Below are 17,324 nucleotides of genomic sequence, written 5' to 3'. Positions count from 1 at the left end.
TACAAGTGAGGGAATACAGGGGTAGGGGAGATAGCTCTCAGTACAAGTGAGGGAATACAGGGGTAGGGGAGATAGCTCTCAGTACAAGTGAGGGAATACAGGGGTATGGGAGATAGCTCTCAGTACAAGTGAGGGAATACAGGGGTATGGGGGATAGCTCTCAGTACAAGTGAGGGAATACAGGGGTATGGGAGATAGCTCTCAGTACAAGTGAGGGAATACAGGGGTATGGGAGATAGCTCTCAGTACAAGTGAGGGAATACAGGGGTATGGGAGATAGCTCTCAGTACAAGTGAGGGAATACAGGGGTATGGGAGATAGCTCTCAGTACAAGTGAGGGAATACAGGGTTATGGGAGATAGCTCTCAGTACAAGTGAGGGAATACAGGGGTATGGGAGATAGCTCTCAGTACAAGTGAGGGAATACAGGGGTAGGGGAGATAGCTCTCAGTACAAGTGAGGGAATACAGGGGTATGGGAGATAGCTCTCAGTACAAGTGAGGGAATACAGGGGTATGGGAGATAGCTCTCAGTACAAGTGAGGGAATACAGGGGTAGGGGAGATAGCTCTCAGTACAAGTGAGGGAATACAGGGGTATGGGAGATAGCTCTCAGTACAAGTGAGGGAATACAGGGGTATGGGAGATAGCTCTCAGTACAAGTGAGGGAATACAGGGGTAGGGGAGATAGCTCTCAGTACAAGTTGATCCAGGGACTGGTCTGATCTTGGAGTCAGGAAGGAATAAGGAATAGGTTAGATTTGTTTTTTTTGCCTTCCTCTGGACCAACTACCAGGTTTTAAATAGGCCTAAAAGGTTGAACTTGATGGATTTATACATTTTCCATCCTTATTTATTATGTTATTATGGTAACGAAAAATATAAATTTCCGAAATGACAAGACTAATGACACAAGGACAGAATATTAATAGGCGGCTATACAATAGACAGAACAAGGACACACGTATGGAAATTATACAAGCTTTTATAGGCTAATCATTTAATTCTTATGTATATGCTAAAAAACAATCCTCCTTTAAATGACCTGAATACTATAATCATTTCATATCACCAGTGCTAGTGCAAAACTGAAGTTTGGCAATGATTTGCTGCCATCTGGTGGTTAAAGTGGGAATATGGCATCAGTGTGTAAACCTATATTTAAAAAGAAAAGGAAATCTGGAAATGGGTCCTCCCATATTGTTGGAGGAAGGTTGTTGCAGAACAGTAACTCTAAGTTTGATTAAATTATTTGGGTGATTTAATATATAACAAGGATTATAATGCCAAACTATCCTGTAAAACAGTGCTGTCCAACTTTTGTGGTACCAAATTTTTCTGGCCTACATGGTCGAGGGCTGATGATAGAATCTAGTTTTGACCACTCACATTTTTTAAACTGCGCCCACTTCAAACCACACCCATGTTATACCCAAGACCTTTTAAGGCCGTCCCCACATTAATGGTGGTAGTGCAGCAAAAATCCCAATGGTGCTCACTGTAGGGAGATCACTCTTTATTCATATGTGAAAGAATTATATTATGTGAAGACACACACTTAAATCCATATGCCTCCTCCTCCCCTGTAGGTAGCACAGCAACCCCCAGCACATAATTACACACCTTAGGGACCATATAATGACTATTTCCAAATTCTAACAAACTCTGTGTGTGCCATAGTCTGCCTGCCCTACCCTGCCTGTGTGTGCCATACTCTGCCTACCCTACCCTGTCTGTGTGTGCCATACTCTGCCTGCCCTACCATGCCTGTGTGTGCCATACTCTGCCAGCCCTACCCTGCCTGTGTGTGCCATACTCTGCCTGCCCTACCCTGCCTGTGTGTGCCATACTCTGCCTGCCCTACCCTGCCTGTGTGTGCCATACTCTACCAGCCCTACCCTGCCTGTGTGTGCCATACTCTGCCTGCCCTACCCTGCCCTGCCTGTGTGTGCCATACTCTGCCTGCCCTACCCTGCCTGTGTGTGCCATACTCTGCCTGCCCTACCCTGCCTGTGTGTGCCATACTCTGCCTGCCCTATGCTGCCTGTGTGTGCCATACTCTGCCTGCCCTACCCTGCCTGTGTGTGCCATACTCTGCCAGCCCTACCCTGTCTGTGTGTGCCATAGTCTGCCTGCCCTACCCTGCCTGTGTGTGCCATACTCTGCCTACCCTACCCTGCCTGTGCGTGCCATACTCTGCCTACCTTACCCTGTCTGTGTGTGTGTGCCATACTCTGCCTGCCCTACCCTGCCTGTGTGTGCCATACTCTGCCTGCCCTACCCTGCCTGTGTGTGCCATACTCTGCCTGCCCTACCCTGCCTGTGTGTGCCATAGTCTGCCTACCTTACCCTGTCTGTGTGTACCATACTCTGCCTGCCCTACCCTGCCTGTGTGTACCATACTCTGCCTGCCCTACCCTGCCTGTGTGTGCCATACTCTGCCTACCGTACTCTGCCTGTGTGTGCCATACTCTGCCTGCACTACCCTGCCTGTGTGTGCCATACTCTGCCTGCCCTATGCTGTCTGTGTGTGCCATGCTCTGCCTGCCCTACCCTGCCTGTGTGTGCCATACTCTGCCTGCCCTACCCTGCCTGTGTGTGCCATACTCTGCCTGCCCTACCCTGCCTGTGTGTGCCATACTCTGCCTACCATACCCTGCCTGTGTGTGCCATACTCTGCCTGCCCTACCCTGCCTGTGTGTGCCATACTCTGCCTGCCCTACCCTGCCTGTGTGTGCCATACTCTGCCTGCCCTACCCTGCCTGTGTGTGCCATATTCTGCCTACCCTACCCTGCCTGTGAGTGCCATACTCTGCCTACCTTACCTTGTCTGTGTGTGCCATACTCTGCCTGCCCTATCCTGCCTGTGTGTGCCATACTCTGCCTGCCCTACCCTGCCTGTGTGTGCCATACTCTGCCTGCCCTACCCTGCCTGTGTGTACCATACTCTGCCTACCCTACCCTGCCTGTGTGTGCCATACTCTGCCTGCCCTACCCTCCCTGTGTATGCCATATTCTGCCTACCCTACCCTGTCTCTCTGTGCCATACTCTGCCTGCCCTACCCTGCCTGTGTGTGCCATACTCTGCCTACCGTACCCTGCCTGTGTGTGCCATACTTTGCCTGCCCTACCCTGCCTGTGTGTGCCATACTCTGCCTGCCCTATTCTGTCTGTGTGTGCCATACTCTGCCTGCCCTACCCTGCCTGTGTGTGCCATAGTCTGCCTACCCTACCCTGTCTGTGTGTACCATACTCTGCCTGCCCTACCCTGCCTGTGTGTGCCATACTCTGCCTACCGTACTCTGCCTGTGTGTGCCATACTCTGCCTGCCCTACCCTGCCTGTGTGTGCCATACTCTGCCTGCCCTATGCTGTCTGTGTGTGCCATACTCTGCCTGCCCTACCCTGCCTGTGTGTGCCATACTCTGCCTGCCCTACCCTGCCTGTGTGTGCCATACTCTGCCTACCGTACCCTGCCTGTGTGTGCCATACTCTGCCTGCCCTACCCTGCCTGTGTGTGCCATACTCCAACTGTAAAGGTAAACTGTCCCTTTCTAATGAATATTAAAACATCAATTCCCAATCTCAAACCTAAATAAATCTAGTTCTGGCAATAAAATAACACTTCACTCACAGTCGCACCATTGGTTGAAATACCACATGTTTCTACATGTGAGCAGTAACGCCATGTCAAGGCTTCACCCTGTTACTGGCATTCACATACCATTCACGCCGGGTGTAACGCCTCAGGGGAGATCCAATGTGAATAATTTGCCATTGGTTCCCCTCAGTAAGATGTCATTTCACTTGTCATGAAAACATGACAAACGTGACACAAACAAATACAACACAAAAGAGGCTTAAACTGCACTTGTCTATGAGTTCCACCCTTTGCTCATTAAACTTTAACTATAACTAAACTTCCAGGCGAAGGTAAAAAAAAACCCCATCTGATTTGTCTCAGACAGGGAAAAAACCCTTGGCCTGGACTATACTATAAAACGACAGAACTATAAACATAACTAGGTATGGGTTCTATAGACATGATGTGCAGGAAGGCAAAGCAGACTGGGATCTTAGCATCTGCTTGTCTTCTATTTACACCCTTAGCCTTTCGTATCTCACATTCTCTCACACAGCCACGCACCATTCGCTCACATATATTATACTGACCCCTTTACTTACCGTACCCAGATGAGCCACTGTAGGATTCCACAATCTGATGTTACTATAGAAGGAGAAGCTGATGGTGCAACCAGGAAGGCAAGAGATGATACAGGCTTTTTGCAGTAGATGAAGCTGATCTTGAAGCCCACAGATATGCCCCTGTCCTCTGATCTTATATACCCATGCTAGATGGAATAGCATTGTAGTATTACTGGCTAGATTACAAATGAAAATACACACCTATTGCAGCCAGGAGGACTGTAAAAAAGGAGAAGTTTCTTAATGTTATTTTTATCCTTCTCGGGGTCAAGATATGACAGCTTGGGCTCTCCATCATACGGCCTGAATAATTCAATATCTATTATAAGCAAGAGAGTAGTTACTGTATTTGCTTTTAGAGGTTTAAATTCCGGAGCAGTTGGTGTTTTAGTTTGCCATGAATATGACATCCAATTAAAATGCCCATTAGAAATGAAAGTGCCTTATCGCTTCCTTATGTGAATAGATTTCTGATGGGCTGTCATGGTTGTGTGATTATGGAGACTTGTTTGTTTAATGCTTACACAAAAGTTTAACGCACTGTTTCTGATCCACCTATTTTACTAGTCAGTGTTATTCACCCTAGGCTATAATCATTTTTGATTGGTGTTCACAAATTATGTACTTACTGTCTATGAAGATTTTCATTCATCCAGGTCATGGTATATCTATGAACTCTTCACACATCCATTCATGCAACTCTAACAAGTAACACCTGCTTTGAAGAGTTGCATGATACTTTGGTAATCCTTTCAAAGTAACTCCACAGCATTCTCACCTCTGTGAGTTTCAGATGTCACCTTTCTGAAGAGTTACAAAGTGCCATTGTGATTGGATTAGTGGAAGAGTATATATGCTGAGGACTTCCCATACCAGTCAGTTGAACTGAAGAAGCTGCTCGGATGAGTAGTGAAACGTCTTCAATGATTACTTAACAAGTCCAGTTGCTTTAAATTTATACTAGATATGTACTTACTGCTTCAGGCTGAAAAGTGGTTGGGCTCTTTTTTCTTCCAGCTCCACCCAATCAATTGACTCATAGAATGGGTGGAGCCTGATGTCTCTTGTGCACCAATCCATTGTTCTGGATTTTCTTTAAGGAGCTAAAGGATCAAAAGACACATTAACACAGATTTTATACTAGTTAATGCTAGTTATACTAGTTGCCTTCCTCAATCTGCCCTCAGCTTTCTTATTCATTTTTCTAGAGCCCTCTCTAATCTACCCACAACCCTCTATGATCCACCTCAGCTCCCTTCTCCCTCCATGATGTGTCCCAGCCAATTATTTCCTTAATTTGGCAAGATCTGCCCCAGCCCCCTTCTTCCTCAACCAACCACAATTCATCTCAACCCCTTCTCATCCTCCCTCAGCTCTCTGAGTTTTCCATCAACCCTTAGCCTTCCCCTATCTTCCCTCCATGAATTGCACAGCTTCCTTTAACCAAGCAAGATCTTCCCTTAGCTCCCTCTACCATTAGCCCTCCACAATTCACCCTCTGTCTGTTTCCCATTTCTTTATTCACATTTCCATACTCCACACAGAGCCAGAAAAAGCCAAAGTCTTTGACTCTTTTTGGTGTACCAAAAAGCGGGACACTCAACCTACTATGTAGGCCAGCGGGATGAGGCAGGAAAAGCAGGACTGTCCTGAGCAAAGCACGACCGTTGGGAAGTTTGAAATTAATCTTGCCCAGGGTCTGGGACAGGTTATGGCTTCTATCTTTTGGTTAATTAATCAAGACACTTTTTTGGATAAATGTATGTATTTCTCTGTGTTCTGATAGGCCAATAATAATAATAATAAACCTCTTACACTGTATTCGGCATCCTGTTTCTGAATTCTTCTCTAAATAGCGGCCATGTTTCTGTTTTTGTGAATGACTGTAGCATCTCAGTTGTTTACAAGAGAATAAATATATAATTCCAGTTATTTTTTACTCAACAAGCTGCTTCTTTGGGAAAGGCTCAGAGGAGTCAGTGTAAGTACACTGTCTAATATGTAAGTACATAGGCTAGAATTCAAGCTTGATGAAGGGACTTATTTTGGCAGTAGTTTGCAAGTGGCTCTAGTGGAAGATAGAAATTGGTAACCAATACCTGCCCTAATTATGACTGACATGTTCATTAAAATAATAACATACACCATGAATAAGAATATTAACCAGACGTGCTTTTTAAGTGGCAAAACGTGGGTTACTTTAATTACAGTTGACATCTAAATTACCTATTTCATAACAGGGTCCTAAATTAAAGTGATCGCTTTAGGAAGGCGAAAAAACCCAGCCAATAGTAATGAGCAGATTTTTTCACCAGGTATGGATTCCCGGCGAAATTTGCAAAGAAAAAAAATACCTATTGACTTTAATGCATTTGTAGTGAGAAAAAAAATTAAGAAAACCGCCCACTGCCTGTATTTGGAGTGAGAAAAAAAAAAGTTGTAAAAAAAAAAAGCATGTAAAAAGAAAAAATATGATTTGCAAATTATTTAGCAGTTTCACAAATTTTTTTGGCAAACCCACCAGCACTATTGCCAATCTGTGTTAGTTTGGAGAAAAATTCCTTTCTGGCCCCTGAATGGCGACCTCAAGCAAATTTTCTGTATCAACATGGTACATTGGTTTTTACTTCTCTCGAGTCTGCAAGGGCTGTGAGCATGGGAAACCAAAGAAGAGAGGTTAGTTGGTTAGTTTGTTGGTCTCCTGCTTGTCATGTGTTTTAAATTGCCCCGCTCATACCTTTTTAACTGCTTTTAATAGTCACTTCCGACTCCCCCCCCCCCTCTGTTCCAATGTGTAGAAAAAAACGGGGCAGCCGGCATTGCCTGGAGGATTGGGTATCCTTTCTGATTTTATTTTGTCCCTCCTGATAAACACAAGGGACACCCATACCTTCCCAATAATGGCATCTTCATTAAAATATAAACAAACAAAAGTAAGAGTAAGCAGCCCTCCAAATAAAGCAGGTGTAACCATCATGCTCCAAGCAAATATGCACTACTGCCTCTCTTCTGTAAAGGGGTATGCCTTGGCTTGTGGATTTTTCTGCAGCAAAGCAGAAAAGCTCTGTAGGCACTGGTCTTCACCAATGCCCATTTGGAGCCCTGGACTTTAAGAAGCATTACCTACTGAGAGCCTTCCTTACATGGGGCACCAAATGGCATAAAAGCAATATGGCAAACAGTTCTGCCATATCTGTCAGATAATTTGCAGTGTTGCAAACACTAAACATACAGATTATATACAAAGGTACAACTGATACAAGCGATACGATAGATGGCTTTAAATGGGACCTGTTGCCCAGACATAAAAAGCTGTATAATAAAAGTCCTTTCAAAATAAAACATGAAACCCAAATTCCTTTTTTTGTTAACACCTCCATACCCATTATAAAGGTATTTAAATATGCCAGCTTTCAATCATACATTGCCTGCTCTGCCTTTTGCTTTAAACAGAAAAGTGGGGCAGAGAATAACATTAACTTTCCATTTAGCACTTCCTAGATGTCACTGCATGTCCTCCTCTTCCTCACCATCTAATTGTGTAACCAGTGTATGGGTCTGGGCATCTGGTCCTCCATTTTGGCGCATAAACAAGATTTTGGCATGATGCCAAGCCTGCCTTAATACTAGTGCCTACAAAATGGCACCAGCCTGTTTGCATTTAATTCCAAGACTGAAGGAAACAATATTTATATTATTTATATAGTGTAAGTAAAGTTTATTTTGCTCAATTAACATGAAATAGATTTTGAAATGAAATAGATTTCTTAGGGTGACAGGTCCCCTGCAAGGAGGGTCTGTCTTAAAAGAGCTTACAATCTAAAGACACAATGTGTGATTGAGGATGACAAGAATTAAAGTTGGATCAAGCACAAAGTGTTCACTCTTAGCTTACCTTCTGGTTTGTGAATTTTCCTACAGCAAAGCAGGAAGAGCTCCTCAGGCAGTGGTCCTCACCAACGTCCTTTTGGGGCCTCAGACTTTCTGCAGCACTACCTATAAAGGTCCTGCCCCACCTGGGTTACCATATAGGCTTAACAAAGGCCTAAAAAGAATTGAAATTTCACTTACCAGGTCAGTTACTCAGATGTGGTATTCACTGCTTATCTGTTGTGTTCACCACTTCACAGTGCCACATTTTGCATTTCTTTACCCTCCCCATCCTTGGCATCATCCTGCTTCTTCAAACTTCTTCCCCTGTCAGGACTATTCAAAATGATTTAACCTTGCATTATCTGCATAGTTTCTGCCCTCCATCATTGACAAGCTGTCAGCATGATGAGCATGCTGTGTTCCTTATGTTTTGTCAATAGACCAATGCAGGATAAACATTGAACATGCACCTTACATACAAATATACAAGCACTAAGTGATACAAGAGGTAAAGAAGGTCTTGCCCAAAATAGCTTACAATCTAAAAGAATGGGTATGAGGCACAGGGGATGATTAAGGGAGACAAGAATTAAACTGGTATCAAGCACATAGTGCTAAGGTCTTCTCACTCTTGACTCCCTGGTTGGTAAAGCTTAGCTTAATGCTTGGCTTATGCCCCTCCAAATGGACGGTCACTAGCCTCACTTTCATGCTGTAAGATAAAAGGCACTACTGTCTGTCCTCACATTGTGGTTGAGCTAGTGCTGCAGACAGGACAGTAGCGAAGTGCTTAGCTTCTAGCTTGTGGATTTCCTATAGCACTGCAGGCACTGGTCTTCACCAACATCCTTTGGGGTCTTAGACTTTCTACAGCACTACTTATAGAGGTCCTTCCCCATCTGGGTTACCAAACAGGATAAACAAAGGCTTAAAAAGCACAGACATTTAATTTACCTGGTCAATTACTCAGATATGGTCACAGATATGGTATCTCCCTGATGTCTCCTTGTTTCTTCAAGGTCCTTTACCCATCATGACAACTCAAAATTATTTAACATTACCTCAATTGTATTGGTGCAATACCACTGGCGTGCTGGTCAGAGACAGCATGATGTGTTCCTTATATATAGATTGATGCAATATGGGCAAAAAATACATTTTGCAAGAAGTTTAAATAATAATAATGAAGATAAGATTTATCTATTGACTATGATGTAAATTTTCTCACTGTGATCCTCTGAGCACATTTTCAGTTTACATACATTTCTTTAGGGCTTTACTAGATTTTAGCAGTTTTGACTTCTAATACCAGGCTTTAAGCTTAACAGCTCTCTTAAAAGTGTCAGCAACGCTAACTGTCTATGCTACATTTCAGATAGAAATAATGTATATATTTACCCTAGGGTTAATGACTATGAGTTGGGCCAAAGCCCTGTTGTTAGCAGTCTAAAATGCAAATATCTCAGAACCTAATTAAAAAGCGAAGCTAAATGTAAAATGCAAGAATTCTGAGAAAGGTACTCTGAATAAGTTAACATCACTAATATATAGACAAGTTCAGAACATACATCTGCTTCACACAAAAGAGATAAATCTGTAATAAGCACAGCCTTAATATGGTTATTTTGTGTTGGAGCCCAGAATAACTAAAGGAGCTCTAACCTTGTATATTCACATTTACTAACATGGAATGCAACTGATTTTGTTGATTTAGGCCTGATTTATTGGAATGTTATTTTCCCTAACACTTGTCCCAAACACACCTGTGCTGCCCTCACCCTTATCCAACATCTACAGCATATATGTCAAACACAAGGCCCGGGGGCCAATTCCGGCCCACCTGGCTGTTTTATGTGGCCCTTGGTGAGTGTGTCTAACCATCCAGCCTGATCAATTTCCATTTTCCTCACATAGTAACTAAGACTAAGGGGTATATTTATCATGCTGTGTAAAAAGTGGAGTGAAGCATTACCAGTAATGTTGCCCAAGGCAACCAATCAGTAATCAGATTTCAACAGTAGCAAAGCATCTATTGGCTGCTATTAGCAACATCACCGGTAATGTCTTACTTCACTTTTTACACGTTGTGATAAATATCTTACTAAGTATATTAATAAAAAAATTGGCCGGCGACTTAGCCTGTGTTTTAGATTTCGGCCCTCTTATGTGATTGAGTTTGACACCCCTGATCTACAGGGTTTTTAACAACTCTATTGAAAGACATCTACCCTAAGTAAAGCTACTGAGAGTCTGCCGGTTGGGCTCTCCTCCAATCCCTGTTAGCAGATATTACAAAATAGAAGGGATGTGGCATTTAAATGACAAAATGACATCACGTAATAGCCACACTGAGGGTTAAGAACATTAATAAAAACACCAGCAGCCATTTCCCAGAAAAATATAAATGTGTAACAAACAGAGACACCACTACGGTTATTTTACTTAGGGACTCCCCATCAATAAAGGCAGTCCTAACTTTGTATTTGCTCACTTCCAGAGTGACACAAGTTATTTTTTGAATCTATCTTTTGGTTCAGACATGTCTAATAAATGTGATTTAAACCTGATTTAGTGGAACTTTAATGTTAATATACTTAACATAAAGAGTCAGAAGGCAACTTCATCAAATGAGAGACTTAACTATTGACCTTCCATATTATACATGGGATAGACTATTCCACTTCCATAATTTAATAGTATCTCTATTTACATGCTTTGCTCAAACTGTTAATGTTTCCATTGCTGTGGAAAGACTTTTTTTTATTTTAGTCTCGATACAGAGTATCCCTAAGACTAACCCAGGGGATCTCCCTTCACAAAAAACTGAACCCTGAATAAACACACATGGGCATATTGTTGAAAAATCTGTGGGCCTCATAAGATTTGTTAATTAAGCACTGGAGAAGAAGGCTAGGGATTAAATAGGAAGTGGGGAGAATATACATTTCCATGTAAATTGTCAACTACAAGCTGTTATTGCTGGAAAAGGATTGCTCTGTACATATTAAAATGTTGGGGCCAAATACTTTCACGAACAGCGTATTAAAGTTGACTTTTTCTAACATAATGTCACTAAATTTAACTAAATGTGAATTTCAATGCTTTTAAATAAAATGATCATAGACAATTTGTATATTAGTGTAGGACATGAAATCATCCAAAGAAAAAATCCTTTACCTCTTTCCCACCTCCTTGTGTATAGCAGTTGTAGTTAATGTGGGTTGTCAGTGATTGAGTTTTGCCACATCCACAGCTTAACAATATAAACAAATATCCACCGGAGAGCCTTGTCTTGAAACAAATGTGGTATATTTATTGGCTAAGCACAACATGTTTTGGACCTAACTGGTCCTTCCTCAGGTGTAGTAAACAGTGAAAAAAAACTTTCCAACACCTTTTAAAACCTTCACCTTCTTAAAGGAACAGTAACACTTAAAAATAAAAGAGCTTTAAAGTAATAAAAATATAATGCACTGTTGCCCTGCACTGGTAAAACTGGTGTGTTTGCTACAGTAACACTACTATAATTTATATAATAAGCTGCTGTGTAGCCACGGGGGCAGCCATTCAAGCTGGAAAAAAGGAGAAAAGGCACAGGTTACATAGCAGATAACAGATAAGCTCTGTAGAATACAATAGTGTTTTATCTGTTATCTGCTATGTGCCTGTGCCTTTTCTCCTTTGAATGGCTGCCTCCATGGCAACATAGCAGCTTATTTATATAAATTATAGTAGTCTTTCTGAAGTAAACACACAACTTTTACCAGTGCAGGGCAGCAGCACATTATATTTTAGTTACTTTTATACACTTTTATTTTTTGGTGTTACTTTTCCTTTAACAATTACCATGTGATCAGGTTGCAATCTCCTGTAACAGCAAGGGAACCCTGCCATGGCCCCCACACCCCCCAGGGCCTGCCCAACCCCCTTCCCCGAGCATGCATACTTTATTAATACCTTTAGTGCGTCAGGAGAGGGGGATCTACAGGCCTGTGTCAAGCCATCCTGTGGATCCATCCTTTCTAATTACTGTCCTGTTGGAACCACTGCAGTCTGGTTCCATCCTGCACACTCTACTGAGACTGCATTGTGCAGAGTTTTAAATGATCTTGAGGTGGCCAAAGCCAAGGGTCACTTCTCTACCCTAATCTTCCATGACCTATTGGTTGTCTTTGATATAGTTGACGACTTCCTCCTGATGTAAATTCTGCATTAGCTTGGTATCTGCAATCAGGCTGCATCCTGGATCTCTTCTTACCTTGAAAGCCCACTCCTTTCACCTGCAACAGCTAAGACACTCTTATGCATGCTCTCATCCTTTTCCTACTAGACTACTGTAACCTGCTCCCAACTTGCATTCCCAACTCCCATCTCTCCCCCCTACAGACTGTATTAAATACTGCTGCCAGAATGTTCCTCCACTTATCCAAAAGAGAACAGGCCCCTCCCCTGCTGAAGTCCTTATCATGGCTTCCAATTGAACAAAGAATAACTTACAACCTAATTTTTGCAACCTTCAAAGTCCTTCATTCCTCTTCACCTCAGTACATCTCTTCTCTTGTGTCTCCTCAGTTCCTCTCAGACCAACTGCTTGGTTGCACCCCCCACTACTAATGCTGATTCTCATCCTTAACTCTTTTGCCTTGCTGCTCCTTATATTTGGAATGCCATTCCTGAATTCGTCTGGAGAGAATCTTCCCTCAGTCTCTTCAGAACTAAACTCAAATACTACCTCTTGGAGCACTCGCACAGCACCTGAACTGAGACTGGCACTTACATTGCAGTGCCCCCCCCTGTACCTGCAGCACTTAATACACTGCCCATTTATATTGTAAGATCTTTGGGGCAGGGACCTCCTCCCTCTTGTCTCTGTGGAATCTTTATCGTAGCTGTACTTTTTATTTATTATTATTTATTTATTATTTGTATTCAATATTGTATTCTGTATTTATTTATCTATTGTACCGTTTGTTTATTCATTTATTGTTCTGCTGTGCAGTGCTTAGTACATGAGTAGTGCAATATAAATGAAAATATCTGTACATACAATACTAACTTTAATTTGGCAGGTTATGGAAAGTTTGAACATATTCTGGGGTTCCCAGGTTAATGTTTTATGTGTACAGTTTTTGCAAATGAAGGTGAAATTCCCATTTAAACTGCATGTCTCAGTTCCCCATGTCTGGCTTAAATTATTAGTTACAGCTGTATCTAAGTGCAGGTGTTCTGGGCGCTCTACCAAAAGTCTTCTTATCTTGTGTAGTTTGTGAAACTTTGCAACTTTTTTAGCCAGTTGAGCTTGCAATACTGAACATTTCAATAAGGATCCAGGGCAGAGGACAGAGCTGTCAATATCTAGACAATTGGGAGGAATGCCTATTCTAGGCAGTATTGCCTGGGAGAATACTAATCCTCCTAAATTGGGGCACTGAACTGCCCTTGCTCACTATCCCAACCTGCTTACCACCCTTGAGAACTACTATCCAATAACGATTTCTCACTGGAACCTGGCATCCTGGCTTAATCCAGAGAGTGAGGCCTAGTTCAGCCTCTGGAATCTCAGCTCTCCCGTGTACCAAAAGCCTTGCACCTTGTTTAAAGATTAGTACAATGACATCTTATGGCTAGTTATTGAACTGCCAGAAATATATATTTTAATCCAGGATGGGGAAACAGACTCCCCTCCCAACAATAAGTTAGGACTACACAGCCAAAACTTTAGGGGACTGCCGGAATAAAGGGAAACTGAACCATCAGTACTCCACAAGTTTAAGAATGTTACTCTTTTTTCTCTTAGATGTATCTTGCCTAAACTGTAAACTGCTGCTATCAGAAATCATGTGTCCCCATAGTACTTATTATGGCTCTCCTCCAGGGATCCCTGTTATTAGTCTACCCTCTGTCTGGGCCCCCTGAAAGGTGGGCCCATCCAACTAGGTAGAATTGGACAAGAGTTAAAAAAATATGTCTAACTAAGTGCCATGCCTGACCACACCACTAATCTCTCCAGCCTTGCCCCATTATGCTCAGAACATGTAAACAATAAGCCCAAACTCTGCCCACGAGCCATGTCCCTTTGCAGACTGTAAATGGGACCACTGCACCATCTCTGGGTCCTCTCATCCATGGGCCTTCTGACTACCCACCACCCCCCAATGGTGGCCATGTTAAACTGATGCATGGCATGGTGTGAAATTAGCACAATTAGTCCCAATCTGTTTCATTTTCCCCAGCCTCTGTGCCTCTAGATAACTTTGATATATTTAGCCCCAGTTTGTTTGAGATGACATAAGTATTTAACATCATCTTGTCATTTAAATGACAAGAATATGATTTATCAACATGGAGCCAAATTGTTATACAACTCCTAATGATTATAATTGTTTCCCTTGAACCTAGTCAGAACTCCTCTTTGCTGAAAAACACACTGGCTCTGGGTAGTATTCTAGTGAGTGCCATTTACCCATCTTTTATTCTTATCTTGGGATCTTCGCTCTGCTCCTGGGCTGTAGGCATAAGTTAAGACTGTACTAAAATACAACTGGGAATGCTGGCCTGGGGTCTTAAGTAAGCAACTATAATCACTTGGGGGTAACTAACAAATTGGAACACCCCTAATGGTTAACCCTTTCCTTCTCCATTAATAATGCCAAAATTAGAAAAACAGAATGTCAATTAAAAATCAGAAACACGTTTTGTTTTTTCAAGAGTTTTCAAGATATTTACAGCTAATATCAAGAATTTGAAACAACACTGCCACCTGCCGGCTATAATTGCCTTAAATGAATCTGAAACAAACAATGACGGGTAAATTCTGGTCATTTCAGATGACTGGCTACAATAGGCTCAAATGAATTTCTTGCGAAAAGGAACATCTTACTGATCTGCTTAGAACTGACTAGAGAAATGCCAGGTGACACGTCTGCTCCCTAACGTCATTTGCTTAGCAGAACAATGTCCCAAGGTGTTGCTTTTCTTGGAAAATTAATTTTAAGTCTGTAACTGTATTTGAAATGACTGGCAAGTGATGCTGTTGTTTCAAGTGCATTATATTAGTAGTGTTAGTACTTTAAAAACTGCTTATATCCTGAAAACTGAAAAAAATATATAAATGAAGGAATGCAGAACTTACCAGGTTCTTATACGTCCCCTAAATTGAAACAGTTTTACCTATTATTTTTTGGACCTAAGGAATTTTAGGTCTTAATTTAGTTGCAGAAAGAGGGATGTTTTTTGGGAAATGCAGAGAGGGCAGAATTGCTCTGGGTCTTTTTCTTAGGAAGGAAAAGGGTAGATAAAAGGCCAAAGCATATATCATACTGTACAGCATTTGTAAGCAGTCCATACCTACTGGAGTAATATTTTATTATCATTAACATGTATTTTAAAAAAACAACATTTTTCATTGCGCTGTGCAAAATATGGGTTTATACATTGAAGAGGATGGCATTACTTAATACATAAATATATTCCAATATATGGACAAACTATGTCTGTTTTGTTTTAAGGGGAAGACGTTTTTGGCCTTCATGTCCTTAAAGGGGTTGTTCACCATGAACCTAAAATTTAGTATGATGAGAGTTATATTCTGAGACAATTTGCAACAGTAACAATAAAACTGTAGCCTCAGAGAGCAATCTTTTATTGGCTGCTGGGGTCAGTAACCCAAATTTGAAAGCTGGAAAGCAAAAGAAAGAAGAAAAAGAAAGCAAATAATTCAAAAACCATAAAAAAGGTAAAATGAACAGCAGGGCCGCCGCTCCCTATAAGCAGAGTACTCAGTCTGCATAGGGCACCAACTCCCAGGGGGGCACCATCCCAGCTGCTATATTTTAACATACCCCCCAACACTGTCCCGCCGGTTTTTATAGCGCATCCCGCTGTCCCGGATAGTTCAATCAATCTATGGGGGCTATTGGGGGCACTTACTATGGGGGCATTGTCTATGGGGGCAATTGGGGGCACTGTGTGTGGTTTTTTTTTTATTATTTTATTTTTACTTCCGTAATATTTGGGGGAGGGGGCACAAAAGTAAATTTCTGCTTAGGGCACCCATTTGGCCAGCAGTGGCCCTGATGAACATTTACTTAGAATTAGCCATTCTATGACATGCTAAAAGTTAACTATAATAGGTATAATAGAGTATAATAGGTGAGCGCTGAGGATCTATTGTCTTTGTACTCGCACAAACACTAGGGTCAGTTTTATCTAAAGTCAATAAATACACCTGTATGTGTTAAGATTGTTTGGGAGAAAAGAGGAATAAACAAAAAAATAAGTGAAAGAACAGAAAACGTACAAAGTTTATGCAGACAATGTTGAGGTTGTACTGAATCACAAGGCCCCAGCATTGCAAAGCAGCAATTCTTGCTAATCCCGCAATGTTATTACATTTATCCTGTCTCCATAGGCAGAGAATAATAAAAATTAAGAGGGGGCTTAGCCTCTCCAAAAAGATATCTAATGCAATCTATTTATATGGCAGTATTAATTTTCCTTCTCCTCCTAAAACCCACTCAGCCCCCTCCCTCAGGAATTTCCTTTGACTTCTGGTTTGTTGGCATGCGTAGTTGTTCTAAGCTCAGATTACAAAACACACCCCCCCCAGTCTAGCAGCCAGTGAAGAGATGGCATTGCTGGTTTCCATAGAAACTCACCTCTAGCTGTCTGCTTCAATTTTCTTCTCCTAACCTCCTCTCCTGAGCTCAGCTCAAACAAAGCAGAACTTTTATCAGAGACAGTTCTGCCTGTGTGAGCCTGTATTCTTGATGAAATGTATGCTGAATAGTGATGAGCGAATCTGTTCCGTTTTGCTTCGCCGAAAAATTTGCGAATCTTTCAAAAGATCCGCGAAACGGCGAAAAATTCGCGAAACAGCGAAAATGTTGTGCGACAAAAAAAATTTGTCGCCCGCGGCTATTATTTTGTCACGCGGCTATTCTTTTGTCGCCCGCGGCTATTATTTTGTCGCGCGGCTATTGTTTCGTCACCCGCGGCTATTGTTTTGTCGCGCGGCTATTGTTTCGTTGCCCGCGGCTATTGTTTTTTCGCGTGGCTATTGTTTCTTCGCCCGCGGCTATTGTTTTGTCTCGCGGCTATTGTTTCATCGCCCACGGCTATTGTTTCGTCGCGCGGCTATTATTTCGTCGCGCGGCTATTGTTTCGTTGCGCGGCTATTGTTTCGTCGCCCGCGGCTATTGTTTCGTTGCGCGGCTATTGTTTCGTCGCCTGCGGCTATTATTTTGAC

This window comes from Xenopus tropicalis, chromosome 2 (assembly GCF_000004195.4).
Source record: "Xenopus tropicalis strain Nigerian chromosome 2, UCB_Xtro_10.0, whole genome shotgun sequence".
NCBI lineage: Eukaryota > Metazoa > Chordata > Amphibia > Anura > Pipidae > Xenopus > Xenopus tropicalis.
This window is presented reverse-complemented; position numbering follows the sequence as displayed.